This window comes from Wolffia australiana, chromosome 16 (genome assembly GCF_029677425.1).
Source record: "Wolffia australiana isolate 7733 chromosome 16, ASM2967742v1".
In the NCBI taxonomy this organism is placed as follows: Eukaryota; Viridiplantae; Streptophyta; class Magnoliopsida; order Alismatales; family Araceae; genus Wolffia; species Wolffia australiana.
The window spans coordinates 8,450,897-8,468,863 of NC_135850.1; positions in this window are offsets into that span (position 1 = coordinate 8,450,897).

Below are 17,967 nucleotides of genomic sequence, written 5' to 3' on the forward strand. Positions count from 1 at the left end.
CCGCCAAGACAACCCCGTCCGGCCCTGCGATCATCGGCAGGTAGCGGACATACCTGCCCGCCGGGACGACCACGTCCAGCCCCAACACCGCCGGTACGAGGAGGACGACGACGTCCCTCGATACCCGCCACGTGCGATGCTTCATGGCCGCACCCCTCGCGACGGTAGTCCTCACTATCGGGACGACCGTGACCGCGAGCTGACCCCACCTCGCCGATGTATCAACCCACGTCATGAGGACTACCCGGTGCCCGAGCGGCACTCAGATGATGAAGAGCGACGACGGTAGGAGCACCGCGCTTGCATTCAAAGGAAGGTGCGTGCCGACGTCGCCGTCTTCGAGGGTTAACAGAAACCCAAGGAGTTCATCGACTGGGAGTCGAGGATGAACTCCTACTTTCGGTGGTACCACATGGACGATGACATATGTGTCGAATACGTGGAGACGAGACTTGGCGGACAGGCCAAGATATTCTCAGAGAATGAGCGCGTCGCCGCCGAGTGACGAGGATGACCCATCACGTCATGGGTCGACATGGTACGGATGTTATGGAGCAAATACGTTCCTCGACAGTATCAGATGTCTTTGTTCCTCTCGTGGCTTGACCTTAGGCAAGGTCGACTCACCGTGACGGAATACATTGAGGCATTCGAGGAATGTTGGATGCGCTGCCAATTCGTGGAGGACCCGTGAATCATTATTGGGTTGTTCGTCCACGGGCTCCCACCAGCCCTGCGTAACGAGGTTCTCAAGTGCAACCCGGCTGAGGTGGACGAGGCGTATCACCCAGTTGAGCACATGGATCCTCCGAGAGACGAGGCAACACTACCCAGCGCGACCATTCCGCCCTAGACTACACCGGTTCGACCCATTCCTGCTCGGACTACCCCACCCGCAACCATACGGCTACTCAGACCACCGGGCGGCAAGGAACCGCCGCCGCCACTTCAGTGGGATTTACCCCACCGGCTCGACGGCAAGCACTCGTGACGTGCTTCAAGTGCCAAGGAAAAGGGCACCGGGCAAACCAATGCCCATCATCAGCACTGTTGATCGACCTTGGAGACGTCGACCACGGCTATACGGATGATGTGGAGCCCAAACAGGGTGATCACTATCACGGGGAAGAAGAGTTTGCTATCGAGTACGAGGAACCCGACGGACAGCTCTGGTACATTCAGATTACGGTACCTCGCGTGACTCCTCCCACAGCACCACGAGCCCCGGGCCGCCCACTGGCCTCCCGCTTTTGGCAAGATATTTACACAAGCTCTTGAATCAAGTAAGGATTTTGAAAAAGACCATTCCTATCTCATACTTGAACACATGAGCTCCTGAATTGATATATTTTCTCAAAGATTTTATGGAATAGAACTAATATTTTTGAATATTTGTACTCTTCAGTGTTGTCTACTAGGCGTGCACTGATTTTTGAAAAACATTAGCATATTAGGGAATGTGTTGTATTTCTTTAGTGAATTAAATGGTGATCATGAATTTAGAATTTTTCAAAAATTCAAGAGGCTTTTCGTCAGGAGGCTTTGGTTTAACTTTTGAATTTTTCATAGCATTAGGGAATGGAAGGATCATCAATTTATTGCTAGGATCATTTATTTCTTTGTACGACACTTGTACTTCTTCTCTTTGAACGTCAGAAATATTGGGGAAAATTTTCACATTTCCTAATTTTAGATTGCATGCATGATTTCATGATGATTGTGAGTTAATTTATAGCTTTTGACCATATGGAATTACGAGGCTTAATTTGACGTTCCGTTGCAAGTTGAACTATTTTTCAAAAAATCAAGAGGCTTTTTATCAGGAGGCTTTGGTTTAACTTTTGAATTTTTCAAAGCATTAGGGAATAGAAGGATCATCAATTTATTGCTAGGATCATTTATTTCTTTGTACGACACTTGTACTTCTTCTCTTTGAACGTCATAAATATTGGGGAAAATTTTCACATTTCCTAATTTTTAAATTGCATGCATGATTTCATGATGATTGTGAGTTAATTTATAGCTTTTGACCACATGAAATTACTAGGATTAATTTGACGTTCCGTTGCAAGTTGAACTATTTCATAGATAGGGAATTGATTCTTGCCCATTTTACCTTTTTTTTGTTTTCTTCTTTCTCTCTTTTCATTTCCTTCTTGAATTATTGGAGCATTTTAGTCATTTAAGGTTGAATTTGCTCCACTTTCTCATGTTTTTCCTGCTCATTCTACTAAATTCATCATATGAAAGGTTAGTCCCTTAATGAAAATCATTTTAATTGGCTTGCCGGGAAAAGTTTATTTATAATTTTTGAAACAACGAGTGATTTAGATTTGCATTTGTTGGAATGTTATTTTGGTGGACTGCACTATAGCTACAATCCCATGGAATCTTAATCTTGATTTTTGATGGCCATAACTTCATGCAATGGGCAGTCTACTGATAAGCATGAATTTGTCATTGCAAACATGCATTAAAATGTAATTTTAGATGTTAATTATCATTAATACTGATAACCCTTTAAAAGAAAAAAGAGAGATAAGAGAGAGAGGAGCCTGCCTTTTCTCTCTCTTATCGTCTGACACACATCAAATGGGGGACCCTTTGATCATGATCGTTTGCAATTGGACAGCATAATGATGTGCATTCGACTTAACGTAACTCTAGAAACATTTGAATTCAATTATCCTCAATCATCATATTGGGATCAGCATGATCAGACGGTACAGATTTGTGCCACCTTTTATTATAAAGTGAAGGGACACCATCTTTCCCAATCAGAGTGAGACACGTGTAATTATCAATGGAACATTTGATCAAAAATTGGTTAAGCAGCCTGTTTTAACAAAAACTAACATGTTAATATCTTTTTATATAGGACTTTGATTATAATGAATTCTTCATGGAAGCTTCCTACATCATGCTCTTGCATGTTGTAGGGTTTGATGGCACACGCCACCAAGGATCATCGACGACGTCGTGCGCGCCGCCCTCCAGTGTCATCTAGAACCAGGTGAAGATGCTCAAAATATTGCATTTAGATTTTTGTCATTTTCATAGTCGTGTCTTTTGTTTTCTTCCTATTTGCCCTGTTTTCATCGCCCTACGATCAACCCCGTGTCTATGTTTTTGTCATTTTTGGAAATGGGTCCTTAGCCATTTTGGACCCGCTCCCTTGTGCCCCTTGATTTCTTCTTCTTTTCTTCATATTTTGTAATGAGGGGGGCCCATTATATAAGGGCTCCTTAATGGACTCTATTCCCCCTTCTCTTGTTGACCCACTTAGGGGGCCCATTTTGACCTCTTCCCTTTATAAGAGAAGAGGGGGGCACCCTAGGTTCTCAAACAAGCAATTAAGAAGTTTTTGTTGATATCGTTCTTGGTCTCACACCCCTACATCGAGAGAAACTTCAACCGAGGGGGGGAGGAGAGGAGAGGAAATTGCAGAAGACGTAGGGAAGAGAGAAATTACTGAGGAGGGACTAAGGGGGAAAGGATCGAACGGCCTTCTCCCTCACCACTCCCCTAATCTTACACCTCGGATCCTTCTCACTGGGGAGAATCTTCAGCTCAGATGCTACCATGGCCGGCCACCCTGCCCGCACTCTGCTGATTGAGGGTAATTGAGGCGCTTGATTCTGCCATCGCCTGGACTTTCTACGGGCCTCCTAGAAATGTAATTTACTGAATGGAGCCAACATTTGCCAGTCTCCAGATCAGCGACTCACTCGGGTCAATAACTTACCAGGTTAGACATGATATATGGAAATTGTGTCTGATCAAGATTCTGCCCTGAATGTGACTCCACCGCCCGAGAAATTGTGGACGGTGGGTTCTCTTGATCGGGACTCACCGTGATTGATACCTCGCCAGGCAGGATGCAATTTGGTTAACTTTTGGAACAGAATCAGGAAAGCGAGGGCTCAAATGACCAGAGACCGTCTAGACTATGGAACCAACCAATTGACCACCTGTCAGCAGCCCCCTCTCTGGGTCACGCTCTCCTGACCAGGGCCGACGTGGTCGAGAAATCCTATGGTCAAAGCCTAGCGAACCTTTAAGTTCTCTTGATTAGGGGAACCGCCTTGGCCATGAAATAACTGAGCGTACCCCTAGTTCGAGGCTTCATTGAACCAGGTTTGACATTGGACGTGACGGTGTGACCAAGAGCTTCCACCTGGCCGCGTCATTAAGGCGATGGCCTTACCCACGACACCTATTGACCTGTAATGGCCATGCTCGCCTTTAGCTACCGATTGTTGTCGGAATTCCCATTCTTGCCTAAAAGGACATTGCTGCTCGCACCCGCTACATGGCTCGGCTGGGCTAACTGATGGTCATGACGTCAACACGACTTCTACGGACACGCCGCTACCGTCAACCGATGAAGTCAACGCACCGGCATCAAGCATGTCTCCATCTACGCACGCCCCATCAAGCATGTCTCCACCTACGCATTCCCCATCACACATCACAAGACGTCGTCAATACAAGATCAAGAACTGCCCTCTGACGTGACATCATATCACGTCACCTGTCTTTACTTCTATTTTTATCTTCCGCATTTTCTCTTTCCTCAAGCCCTATATATATAGGCCAATGTTGCAAGAAACATTTGGCAAGTTTTATTTCGTGAATTGAGTTTTCTTCCTAGAGGACTTGGCCCAGCTCTCTCTCCCTATCAGATCATCGTCACCGCCACCATCGCCGCCACCGCCGTCGGCGTCATCCTTGTCATCAATCCTGCATTGCCTCTCGGTGCCCATTCACGCACGGCCATCTAGCGTTCAATTAACTGGCCTGCTAGGGCCACCCAACACTAGGGCTGCCCTAGACCAAGCCTCCCACCTGGGCTGCCCAACACCAGAGCCGCCCTTGCACTAGGCCACCCGCTAGGGTCGCCCAACACCAAGGTGGCCCTAGTGCGAGGCCACTTGCTAGGGCTGCCCAACACCATGGCCACCCTTGCACCAAGCCGCCAACCTAGGCTGCCCAACACTAGTGCTGCCCTAGCGCTAGGCCACCCGTCAGGGCCGCCCAACCCTAGGGCCACCCTAGCGCCAAGCTACCCGCCAGGGCCGCCCAACGCCCGGGGCCACCCCAGTGCCAAGCCACCCGCCAAGGCCGCCCGAGCGCCAGGCCGTTTGCCAAGGCCGCCCAACGTCAGCGCCACCCAACGCCAGGGCCGCCCTAGTGCCAGGCCACGCGATAGGGCCGCGCGACGCCAGGGCCACCCCGGCGCCAGGCCATCCACCAAGGCCGTCCGACACCATTGCCGCCCTAGCGCCAGTCCGCCCGACGCCAGGCGCCCTAGCGCCAGGTAACCCCGCTTGCATAGGCCTCCAAGCCAGTCGCCTACGCAAGCAGCGCCCACTCAAGCACTGCCCGTGCCTGGTCACCCACCCCTATGGCTAGCGTCTATCACCCTCTGGTCATTCATCTTCCTCGGACAGTGCGCCATCATTTGTGGCGAACGTGGCTTGTCTCTTCTTCACCTCTACGAAATGTCGAGAATTCCCTACAACCTCGACACGCGCTCCAGTGCTAAGGTATCCCTGAACTCGTTGGCGTGGCGTGTTCTTCGTCCAGTGTTCCACGAGAAGTCTCCCACGAAGACAGTACTCCGCCCTCAACGAGGAAAGGGCGTGCACCACTACTTTTGCATTGGATTTAAGTTTTTTAAATCGATCGTGTGGACTTGTGGTCTGATTTATCCTTACCATTCCTAGACCACCCCGTACCCAGCACCCGTCGTCACCCTTCCGTCTCATCAATCATTCTACATCCATTCATCTAGCTGTCCTACATCAGATTGGTCTCAGAGCCTAACCTTTGTCAGCCTAGCTATTCCATAATTGTAGATTTCCTCCCTTCATCATTACATTTGCAAGCATCTGCATTTAGGCAAACGCATCTCTACGCAAATGAATGAACCATCCCTAGACATTCGTGAGGTGTCCGTCCCTATCCAAGATTTGTCTCCACCCACTCCACCATCCTCCTCACGTCGGGATGTTGACCCTATGTTAGACACTGTCTAGAATGGTTTTCGTGATGTAAACACACAACTAACCAACATCGACAACCGTCTAACCAGTTTTATCGATGCGGTTAGTGAGCGAACCTACCAATTGGAGAATCAAGGTCGTGATAGGCATCGTCGTGATCGCGAAGACCTATACCCGCGTGAACCTAGGTCTCGGGATCACGATAGGAATCATCACATCCCAAATGATACCTATCGACCTGAGATTAGATCCGGGGGATGCAATCAGAATCGTCGTGAACGGGACAAACCGATTCCTCTCAAGAATAGAGCGCCAGTCCACGATAGGAATTGTCTAGAAGATTCCTATCCGCCTGAGCCTAGAACCCCAGGCCATGATAGGAATCGTCCCTTGTGGAACGATCCCAATCCACGTGGGGATAGAAACCTGGTACATGATGGAAATCATCCACCACGTGACGATTACTATCTATTGGAGGAGAGGTTACCAGATCGTGATAGGAATCATCCCCCACGGAATGATCCCTATCCACCTGATGATGGGCACCGAGGGTAGAATGGGAATCGTTGTGAACTTGATGATCCCTATCCACCCAAGGATCGTGTACCCCCTCGCGATCACCGACGTGCGGATCACGACAACCATTGGCAGTAGATTTAAAGACGTGTTAAAGTCAATGTTCCATATTATGAGGGATCTAGGGACCCTAAAGAATATCTAGATTGGGAGTCCAAGCATAATAGTTATTTCAAATAATACAACATGCTTGAGTGGCAAAAAGTTAAGTACGCCGAGATGAAACTAGGAGGTCAAGCCAAAATCTTCTGGGAGAATCTTGAATTTTTGATCTATAACCGACTAGAGGCACCTATAGACACTTAGCCCCAGATAAAAGACAAATTGCATGATAAATATGTTCCTATCGCTTATTTAGATAATCTTCTAGATCAATGGCATAACTTATAACAGGGTAGGTGCCTAGTCTCTGAGTACATCACTCAATTCGAGGAATTTTATATGAAATATTGAGTGGAGGAAAATCCTCGAGTTGTCATTTCTTGATTTAGAACTGGACTTAACCCGTATTTAGAGACCAAATTATTCGTTCACAAGGCTGCTACACTTGAGCAGGCCTATCAGATTGTAGAAGACCTAGAACTCTGTCGAACCTTATATAGTACTCCCGTGGTTAGTGGTCATCCCATTCTTGGCGATCATGCTCATTCCTCCTATTCCAATCACTTAGCTCTGCGTAACCCACCACTAGCTCTCCCGGCACCAGCACCTACTCCGACTCGCACATCCGCTGAACACCGTCCTCCAGTTTCGACACGGCAATCTCTCACTCCAACTAATCTTACCGCCTGTACTTCTACTTCCCTGGCCTCCACCGCGAGAGCTCCACCTCAATCCAATCCAGCACAAATCGGTCTGACGAACATGTCTTGTTTTAAGTGTCAAGGACGTGGTAATAGAGCCTCCCAATACCTTTTCTGAGCCTTACATATTGGACTAGAGCCTGTGGAAATTGATCCTACCCTAGACGAGCAACCTATTGATGAGGAAGAGTATAGGGTAGAAAATTATGTCGTAGATGAATTCGTGCACGAAGAAGGGTTAGTGAGCTTCATTGGCATCACTGACTGCCCACCATCCCTTCCTCGTCATGATCCATCTACCTCCGTTAGGGGAATTGTTCGTTGCAACCTAACCCAACCATCCATCGATGATTCTGCATTGAGGACATCCATATTTTATACCTACTTTAAAATTGGTGAGAAGCTGTGCAAGGCGATTGTAGATAGTGGTAGTTGTATCAATGTTGTTTTCGATGTTATGACATCTCGTTTGGGATTACCATTGATTGATCCCCCTCATCCATATTACGTATCATGGATTGATGCTACCTCGATTCCTGTGAAGAATTAGTACCTCCTTCCTTTAAAGGTTCAATCATACGAGGAAGAAGTATTGTGTGATGTGTTACTCATGAAGGTGGGCAGCATTATCCTTGGCCGACCTTGGCCATATGATAATGATTACACATTTTTGGTAGGAGTAACACTTGTTCGTTTATCTATCAGAGTAAGAAAATTACGTAGCATCCTTACACTCATAACCCGAAGAAACCTTCACCAAAATCTACGTCGTTAGGCCTATGCATTCTCAATGGTCGCGAATTTTAGGAGATAGATAGTAAGATATCCATTTGCCTCGCCATGATTCCGGACAATTTCACTGAGATGTCATCACCTCCACCACCAGAGGTTTCCGAGTTACTTGCTGAATTGGAGAGTGTCTTTCCCAAGGATTTACCCAATGACCTTCCACCCATGCATGAGATTCAGCATGCCATCGACTTCATCCCTCGATCATCCCTACCGAACCTTCCCCATTATCGTATGGATCCCACGCAATACAAGGAATTTCAGCATCAAGTCCAGGAACTCTTGGACAAGGGATTCATTCAGGAAAGTCTTAGTCCATGCGCCATACCTGCATTGTTGGCTCCCAAAAAGGATGGGAGTTGGCGCATGTGTATCGATAGTAGACCCATAAATAAGATTACCGTCAAATATAGGTTTCCCATTCCTCGCATTGATGATATGTTTCACATGATGTCTGGTTCGAGGATTTTCTAAAAAATTGATCTAAAGAGTGGTCATCGTCAAGTTTGAACCCGTCCTGGAGATGAGTGAAAAACCACATTTAAGATCAAGGATGGATTATATGAATGGAAAGTTATGTTATTTGGCTTGTCGAATGTACCTAGTACCTTCCAGTAGTTAATGAATCACATTCTTAGACCATTCATAGGAAACTTTGTTGTGGTTTATTTTGATGAGATACTCATTTACAGCAAATTCAAACACGTCCACATCTATCACCTACGCCTAGTGTGTGAGGTCCTAAAGACCGAGCAATTATATGCCCATCCAAGAAGGTGTTCATTTCTTGTTGATCATATCTCTTTTGTAGGCTTTATCCTATCAGCGCAAGGTGTATCCGTAGACCCGGCCAAAATAGACGCCATTACCCAATGGCCGACTCCTAGGAATGTCCATGATGGTCATAGTTTCCATGGTTTAGCCACCTTCTATAGGCGCTTTATTTCTAATTTCAGCACCATCATGGCTCCCATGACCGAATGCCTAAAGGGTAATCATTTTGAGTGGACCACCTTAGCACAGAAATCCTTTGATGATATCAAGCTTAAGATGACACAAGCTCCTGTCCTGCGTTACGCGATTTTAGTAAAGTATTTGAGATCGTTTGTGATGTGTCGGGATTAGGAATTGGCGGAGTATTGAGTCAGGAAAATCATCCCATCGCATTCTTTAGTGAAAAGTTGAATGATGCCAAACTCAAATACTCCACCTATTACAAGGAATTCTATGTTATCATTCAATCCTTACATCACTGGCGTCATTACCTATTATCTAAGGAATTTGTTCTCTACTCCGACCATGAGGCATTGAAGTATCTCCACTCCCAACAGAAGTTAAATCCTAGGCTTGTTAGGTGGGTCGAGTACATTCAGTCATACACTTTTGTCCTAAAGCATAAGAGGGGTGTCTAGAATAAGGTCATAGATGCTTTGAGTAGGCGAGTCCTTCTGTTGAATGTCATGAAAGTTGAGGTTATTTGCTTTGATCAGATAAAGGACCTATATGACAATTGCCCGGATTTTGCGCCTATAATCCTATCCTTAGGAAAATGCCCTAACCCAAAAACCAAAGATTATATTCTAGAAGGGGGATTCCTATTTTTTGACCACCGGCTATGCATCCCATAGACTTCCCTCAGAGATTTTCGCATTTGGGAGACACGCGCTGGAGGCCTAAGTGGTCATTTAGGGAGAGACAGGACGATCGCCACCGTAGATCATAGATTTTTTTAGCCATCCTTGAAACAAGACGTAGCCAATACTGTGTCCCAATATCGTGTATGTGCTCTAGCTAAATAGGTCAAGCAAAACACTGGCATTTATACCCCTCTACCGGTCCCTCATAAACCTTGGGATGACATGAGCATCAACTTTGTTCTAGGACTTTCAAGAACTCTCAAGCGTCATGATTCCATCATGATTGTTCTAGATCGTTTTTCTAAAATGGTACATTTAATTGTTCGTATACATGGGCTTCCCAAGAGCTTAGCATCGGACAGAGATGTCAGATTCACTAGCTACTTTTGGAAGACCCTTTGGCACCTAGTGGGAACGAAGCTTAAGTTTTTCAGAACCTTTCACCCCCAAACTAACAGGCAAACTGAAGTCGTTAATAGAAACCTCGACAATCTATTACGATCTTTGGTTGGGGACAACCTCAAATCTTGGGGTACTATCATTCCACGTGTTGAGTTTGCCTATAATGCATCAGTTAACCGTACCATTGGCATGAGTCCTTTTGAAATCATTCATGATCAATCGCCTCGCAAACCTACCGATCTCATACCCATGTTACTGCATGCTAGAGTCTGAGACGATGGTCATGAGTATGCAAATCGTATTAGAAGTCTGCTTGAGGACATTCATAAACGCATCATGAGTAGCAACACTTCATACAAAAAGACCGCAGATTTACACCGTCGTTTTTGTGAATTTAATGAAGGTGACATGGTGATGGTGAGGGTTAGGCTGGAGAGATTCTCTTCCAAGCGGGCTACTAAGCTTCATGCTCGTAGTGCCAGGCCACTCCAAATCCTCAAACGAGTAGGGGAAAATGACTATGTCGTCGATATACCCTCCACATGGGGGATAAGCACTACCTTCGATATTTCAGATTTGGTCACATTTAAAGCCCCACCTCCCTCATCTATTGACCAACACCAGAGCCGCCTTGCACCAGGCCACCCGCTAGGGTCGCCCAACGCCACGGCAGCCCTAGCGCCAGGCCACCTGCTAGGGCCGCAAAACACCACGGCCGCCCTAACGCCAGCGCGCCAGCGCGCCAGCCAGGGCGACCCAACGCCTTGGGCCGCCCCTACGCCTAACCACCCGCCAGGGCCGCCCAATGCCAGGGCCAACTTGGTGCTAGGCCGTCAGCCAGGGCCGCTCAACATCAGGGCTGCCCTAGCGCCATGTCGCCAGCCAAGGCCACCCAATGCCAGGGCCGCCCTAGCGCCAGGCCACTCGCTAGGGCCGCCCCGACGCTAGGCCGTCCACCAGGGCCACCCAACACCAGGGCTGCCCTAGGGCCAAGCCGCTGCCAGGGCTGCCCGACGCCAAGCACCCTAGCACCAGGTCACCCCACCTGCGCAAGCCGCCAAGCCGGCCACCCGCGCAGGTACGGCCCGCTCAAGCACTACCCGTGCATGGTCACCCAACCCTCTGGCTACTGTCCATAACCCTCTGGTCATTCATTATCCTCGGACCGTGCGCCATCGTCCGTGCCGAGTGCGGCTTGTCTCTTCTCAACCCGTTTGGGAAATGCCGAGAATTCCCCGCAGCCTCGACATGCACTCCGATGCTAAGGTATCCCTGAACTCTTTGGTGTCACGTGTTCTTCTTCCATAATTCCGAGAGAAGTCTTCCACCGCCCTCGAATTTGTTTTCTGGAATTTTCAAAGAATACTGGATTAGGTTTTTCTTGAGTTTTCCCGCAAGTGAGAAATCGACAATATTGATTTTAGTGCTTGGCATCTTCGTGGTGGTTGAAGACAGTACTCCCGCCCTCGACGAGGAAAGGGCCTGCATCACTACTATTTCATCAGATTTAAGTTTTTGAAATCGATCATGTGGATTTGTGGTCTGATTTATCCCTCCCATTCCTAGACCACCCCGTACCCACCACTCGTCGTCGTCCTTCCATCTAGCTGTCCTACATCACTAGCCCACATGTATAAGCTCTATCAAGCCCAACAGAGTTGCTCGAGCCGCATCGCCACTGTGGTCGCTTCTCGACTCCTCTCCTCCGCCACTTTACCTATACTCGGGTATCCCCACATAGCTCGTCGAGCCATCGTTCACTCTTCAGTGCCTCTCCACCACACCCGCTTAGACCGCTGCAGATTGTCAACAAATTTTGCACCACGCGCCACACGCCGATGAGGTATGCCACCTCTCACATTGCTTATTTAATTACTTCTTGTAGTGTAATTTCATTGTGACTCCACTGCTCTCCGTGAGAGAGGTTCAAGAGAAACTATGACATTTTTTAGTGTCTTACCGGTACGGACGAGACCGTCCGTTACGTGTGATAAGCTGAATTTTGTATGTAATTAAGATGCTTTAATTACTGGCATTGCACAGTTAAGATTATGCAATTCGATTTATAATTTTACCCCAATACTTAGGAAAATAAATGAGGATTGTATTTTTGAGATATCTATTTAGGCTTCTTGATCTTCAAATCAAGATCAATAAATCAGAAATAGAGTAGGCAATAAGATAATGTAAGTAGGAATGATAATCTATATAGGAGATGATTCAATTTTCTCAAGAGTTTTTAGGAGCTTTCTAATTTGTAAACTGGAAGGAAATGAAATCTATCTAGTGTTTAGTTAATTTTTGTTTTCAGGGCTCAATATTCATCTCAAGCAAAATAAGATTCAACTCCTATAAAAGGCCAGAACATTTTGCCCTAGCCAAGGCAATTTAGAAAAATACAATCTAGAAATCAAACCAGAAAATTCCAGGAAATAAACTCAGAACCTTATTTGATCCATGAACTTCATTCTCTATCTACTCAGCTATGGATAGAAGGCTCCAGAATGGTCGCAAAAAAAAGCAAAAAAGGGTTTAAGTACCTTGGGTATAAGGGTAAAGTCAATTTCCCTTTTGCCCTTGGTCGTCCCTTCATTACAAGAGTCCTAGAAATTTGTTGGTAATTTCCACTGTTGGATTGAAATTAGATGAAGTGAAAAACCCACTGTCAAAATTTGAGATTAATCCAACTGTTGCATTTCAAGATATGAGGGTTCAAAGTGGGCTGTCTCCACATTTCATTATTTTCTCTTCTTTCTATGAAATTTTGCCTCCAAAATTGTCCAATCTCCTTCTGAAACATATCATCTAAAATATTTAGACCCAAAAAAGCCGTTTCAAAAATATATAAATATATCTGCATGTGGCTCGTCCGTGATAACTTCTTCAGATTTGCGTGAACTAGCGGACCAATCACTAAGTGGGGATGCTCCCGCCAGCATAAGCGAACCTTTTCGGTACTGGTTAGGAATGGCCGCCTCCCTTCTGCTCCGCTCCGTCGCGCCTTTTTCGGTATGCGTTGCGAACAATTATCCGCTGGATAACGTTTTATGTTAAAAATAACATAACCTTCTTTGGAGAAGAAAAAATAGAAGGGATAGAGCAGGTCCCAAAGCAGAATTGACCTGACCGGTGGTAGTTTTTATATGCTTTAGTGGGTAGCCACTCCCTTCTTTTGATAACAAAAGTTGTGGAAGACTACCCAATGAAAATAAAAAAATCATATCCTCACCAAATTAACTTCATTTTGATTTAGTGTTATATAAGTGGTTATAATGCAGATAAATGATAATTCCATATGAGAATATGCATTTAGATCACATTAATACCCCCAGATAACACACATTTATATCATTTTCCCACTAAATTTGTGTGTTATCAATGTGCAAACCTTACTGATTGATTCCGTTTGGCTGTAGACACCTACGTCGCTCTTACGAGGTACTAGAGACCACCGTCGCCATTACTCCGCGACCCCGTCCAAGCTCAGAGCTTAAATCCTCCCTCGAGTCAGAGTCTACACGTACGACACGTAGGACATTCACTTTTGCATCGCAGTTACATTTACCCATTAGGGTTCATCTGTCGGACGATGACACCGTCAACGTTCGATACCACTACCTCTTATCAGTACTGAGCCATCATACTTTGTGCCAACCGAGCGACGTCCCAGACGAGGGCCGACATCACGGTTGGATCATGTTTTTGAGCTCTAAATTATTTATGTAAACTATAATGACCAAAATATCATCCTAACCCTAAGTAGCCCTATAAAAGCCTGAAATTTTGGTCGTTTTACTTTTTCTGCTCCTTTTCTTAGTGATAGGCTACCATAAGTAGAGAGGAAGTTCAAGGCCCACTCCTAGCATTTTCTGGTGTATAGGAGCGTCATGGAGGAGCATTCAAGGTTGGGATCATCGTCATAACAAGCCTTGCATCACCTAGTCTAGGACAAACATGACAAACAGGGTTTGTGTGTAGGTTTGGATTATTCTAAGCTTGTATTTACTTCCATTTTGTACTCTAGTTGTTATTTGATTTTATTGTAGTTTGATTTACTCATTTCAATACAAAAAGCACATCAAAATCATCTCACATTGCATCACTATTTTCATCTCTTTTTCATTTCATTTCTAAACATAAAACTCACTTCCAGTAACCTAAGAAATCTCTTAATATATCTAATTATATATTAAATCCATCTTCATATTCTCTGTTATCCTATCAACTTCATAATTCTTCATGTCTCACCAAAGATATCATTCTTATACTCATAGATATTTCTCTCCCATCACCATTGGAATCCTCTAAACTCATTACCACGGCTCCTTAAGGATCGACCCTTGCTTAATTTCTTTACTGAGCGAGGTGTAATAAATATACAGCTAGGTACTTGAATTGCAACATCTACATAATTAAAATACGTAAAATTTGGGTTCATCAATTGGCACCATTACCGGGGAGCATAATGTTACTGACTCTGATGATTTATTTTCTTTAGTTTACATTGTCTTGGATCATTTATTTCTATTGGAGGTAATTTGGTTTATTAATTGTGATTTTATAAACACACTTAGCAACTTCTAGGCAAACTGAGTGTAGTTTACTACTTACCTAGTTTATGAACGAATGTAGATCTAGGCAACCCGAGCTGAAAGATTTGGAATCGACAGAAGATTAGGGACGAACTTAGAAGAAGAGGTAAATTTGGGAGAAATGGAGCATAAAATTCCTTTGAATAGAAATATGTATCAAGAGAAAAATGTGGAAGTTAGAAGAACTAGAATGACAGGGCATTAGACCCCAAAAAAGAGTAAATGCCAAATCGAGATAGCTCCACCCATAGGTGAAGATGTAAATTTTAAGATTGAGATGTCCTTCATTAACACTCTACCAAATTTCCATGGATTACCCTCTTAAAATTGTTATACACAAACAGAATAATTGATGGGAAAATGCCATTTATGTCCTATTCCTGGAGTGTCACATGAGATCTTGAAAAGGAAAGTGTTTCCCAAAACATTGAAGCATATAGCCCAAGACTGGTTTAGGAATTTAGGCCTGAAATTTGAAATCTGGGATGTGATAGAGGATTTCTTTCTGAAAAAAATTACTCATCACGGAAGAATATGATGTCATACAAGCGATACAGAGTTTCAAGCAAGGAGATGATTCATTTTATGAAGGCTGAGAAAGGCTTAGACGTCTATTACGGCAATGTCCCCATCGTGGATACAATCAATGGAGATTGAGGAATACATTTTATGAGGGTCTGAATGAGAATTCCAGAACGAGAATTGATACTATATGCTGTGGATCATTAATGGATAAATCTGATGGTGAAGTGGAAGAGTTATTTTAGAAGTTAACAGAGAATGATAATCATATGTCAAGCCTGAATCATAATAGGAGAGTCTTAGAACCTAAAAGGGGAGTTCTGGATGTAAGGGCTATGGAGAAGGAAATAGAGAAAGACTTGTCTCTTCGGAGGTTAGGGAATGTATAAAAGAGTCTAGAGAAAATGGCTGAAATGATGCAAAAACGTGTGTCTGATGCTAATATCTATTTAATGCAAGAAGTTCCTTGTTCTTTATGTTTTAGCAGGAATCATGCCAACAGGGAATGTGTTGGAAAAAAATGAAGAGGTGAATGCTATGAATCAAGCAACTCCCTACAGTGGACGGAATGGAAGAGGGAGCAACAACTTCACAAAGGATTCTTGACAGCACTACCCACTAAAAACCCTTTAACCAGCAACCCAGAATGCCGACTAACATGGGAAACTCTTCTATGCAGGTTATACAAGGGATGATAGAGCAACCCTTTATCGACAAGGACACTACAGTCTCTGAGAAGAACAACACTATTTTACCTCAATAATATCTATTAGTCTAGAGACACTAATGATAGATAATGTGCTCTCTTTAACAAACAGCCTTCACATAATTGATCAGTGAAAACCCCTGAATGGTATTATACCATACTGACAATATGGTTGATTCAAGTTACGATTGTGTTAGTGGTCCTTACACATGAGACATCAAAGACATTTTATGGGTAGACAATTGTACTTTGGCTATGACCTACAAGTCTCTAATCTTGAGATTCTGAACAATCTTAGTTTGGGTGCATCAAGAAGTTCACGAAGATGATTGAGTAGTCAAGATGGGTCATTTACCCTCGGTATAAGAGCAGACAGCTCAAGGAAAATGATGCAACAAACTCATTGGCCAAGGCAGTGAAATGGTCGTTTAGATGTAAGATGATATAATAAATGTTTGGGGGGTTTTATGAAAAAATTCCACTTAGTGTAAATAGTGCAAGGCCTATGAAAAATTCACCTAATCCATAATTTGTCAAGTACCTTTCCTTTCTTCTCCCTTCTCCCCTAGCTCCTCTCCATTCCCAATGTGATGAGAATGACATAAGGGCAATGATGGAAGGTGAATAGAGCTTTTTAGGCAGAGGAGATTTGAAGTGGTAAGGGTCGCATGCATACTTGAAAGTGCCGCACATGTGAGAAGCTCCACATGACTCTTTCAAGAATCAACGGAATCACATATGTGATTTGCGCATAGGAGATTTGTTTCATATTTTGTTGATGTCCTTGCGATTCTGTTTTCAGTCTTCCACTGCAAATCATTTTGTATTATTTCATCCAGATGAAGGTCCTAGAACCAAACATATTTATGGTCCTAGACCCCTGGACTTTTCCCTGTCACTATCCAGCGGCTCCATGTCAACATCCTCTGATTCCATTGCCTAATCACCTACCCACCTGTTTCCATCTCAAGTTGGCCAGTGTGCAATTCCATGCTTCAAATTCCAAGAACATGGGTTTGGGCTTCCTTCGTGCCCATCTAGATCATTAAACAATAGAAATGGATTAAAGAAGGAGAAACAAAAATATATATACTATTATCTGAAAAATAATAGTAAGAAATGGTATATTTTTATGCTAACAACATCATGTGAAAGTAATGGAAAAAAGAAGCTGATACCTTCTATCAAAACTTACTTATGTCTCAAAACATCATGATCAATCATACACTTCTAGAGGTCATTTGAATGAAGCTAATAATCTAAGGTTGTGTATCATCTAAAAGCAAAAATAAGCAAAGGAAGTATTCATCAGATGAATGCAGATAGGCCTCCCTTCTAAAGATAGATTCAACCCAGGTTTTTCACTCATGCTAGGAGATTGTCAACCAAAATATATTTGCAACAATCCAATAGTTTTCTAAACAATAAAATCTACCTAGAGGAGGAAAACTCAATTTCTATCTCTATTGTCAAAAACACCATCCCATCGTCATTCACCAAACTTCATCCAATGAGTCTGTGCAATGTTATTTTTAAATTATTAAGAAAATTATGAATGATTGACTGAGTGCACTTCCCAAGACTTTTTTCTAAAGATAAATTTGGATTCCTAAAAGGTAAAACATTCATGAATGTATGTGCTTGGTAAATGAAGTTAGTAAAAAATTGGATTATAAATTTCCAGGTCAAGGTATCACTGATGTACTTCAATAGTTTGGGTTTTGCTCTGAAATGAATAGACATGATTTGCATTTTTATTGTATCTAACATTTTTTCTGTAATGGTTGATGTAAACATGAACCTTGATTTGGCTAATGACACAATTATCCTGTTTATCGAAATAAAAATGTCCCTAAAGAATCAGATGAAATTTCTAGAACAACAGGAAAACTCATTTTCCTATTGCTACAAAAATTAACACAGCGAATAGTG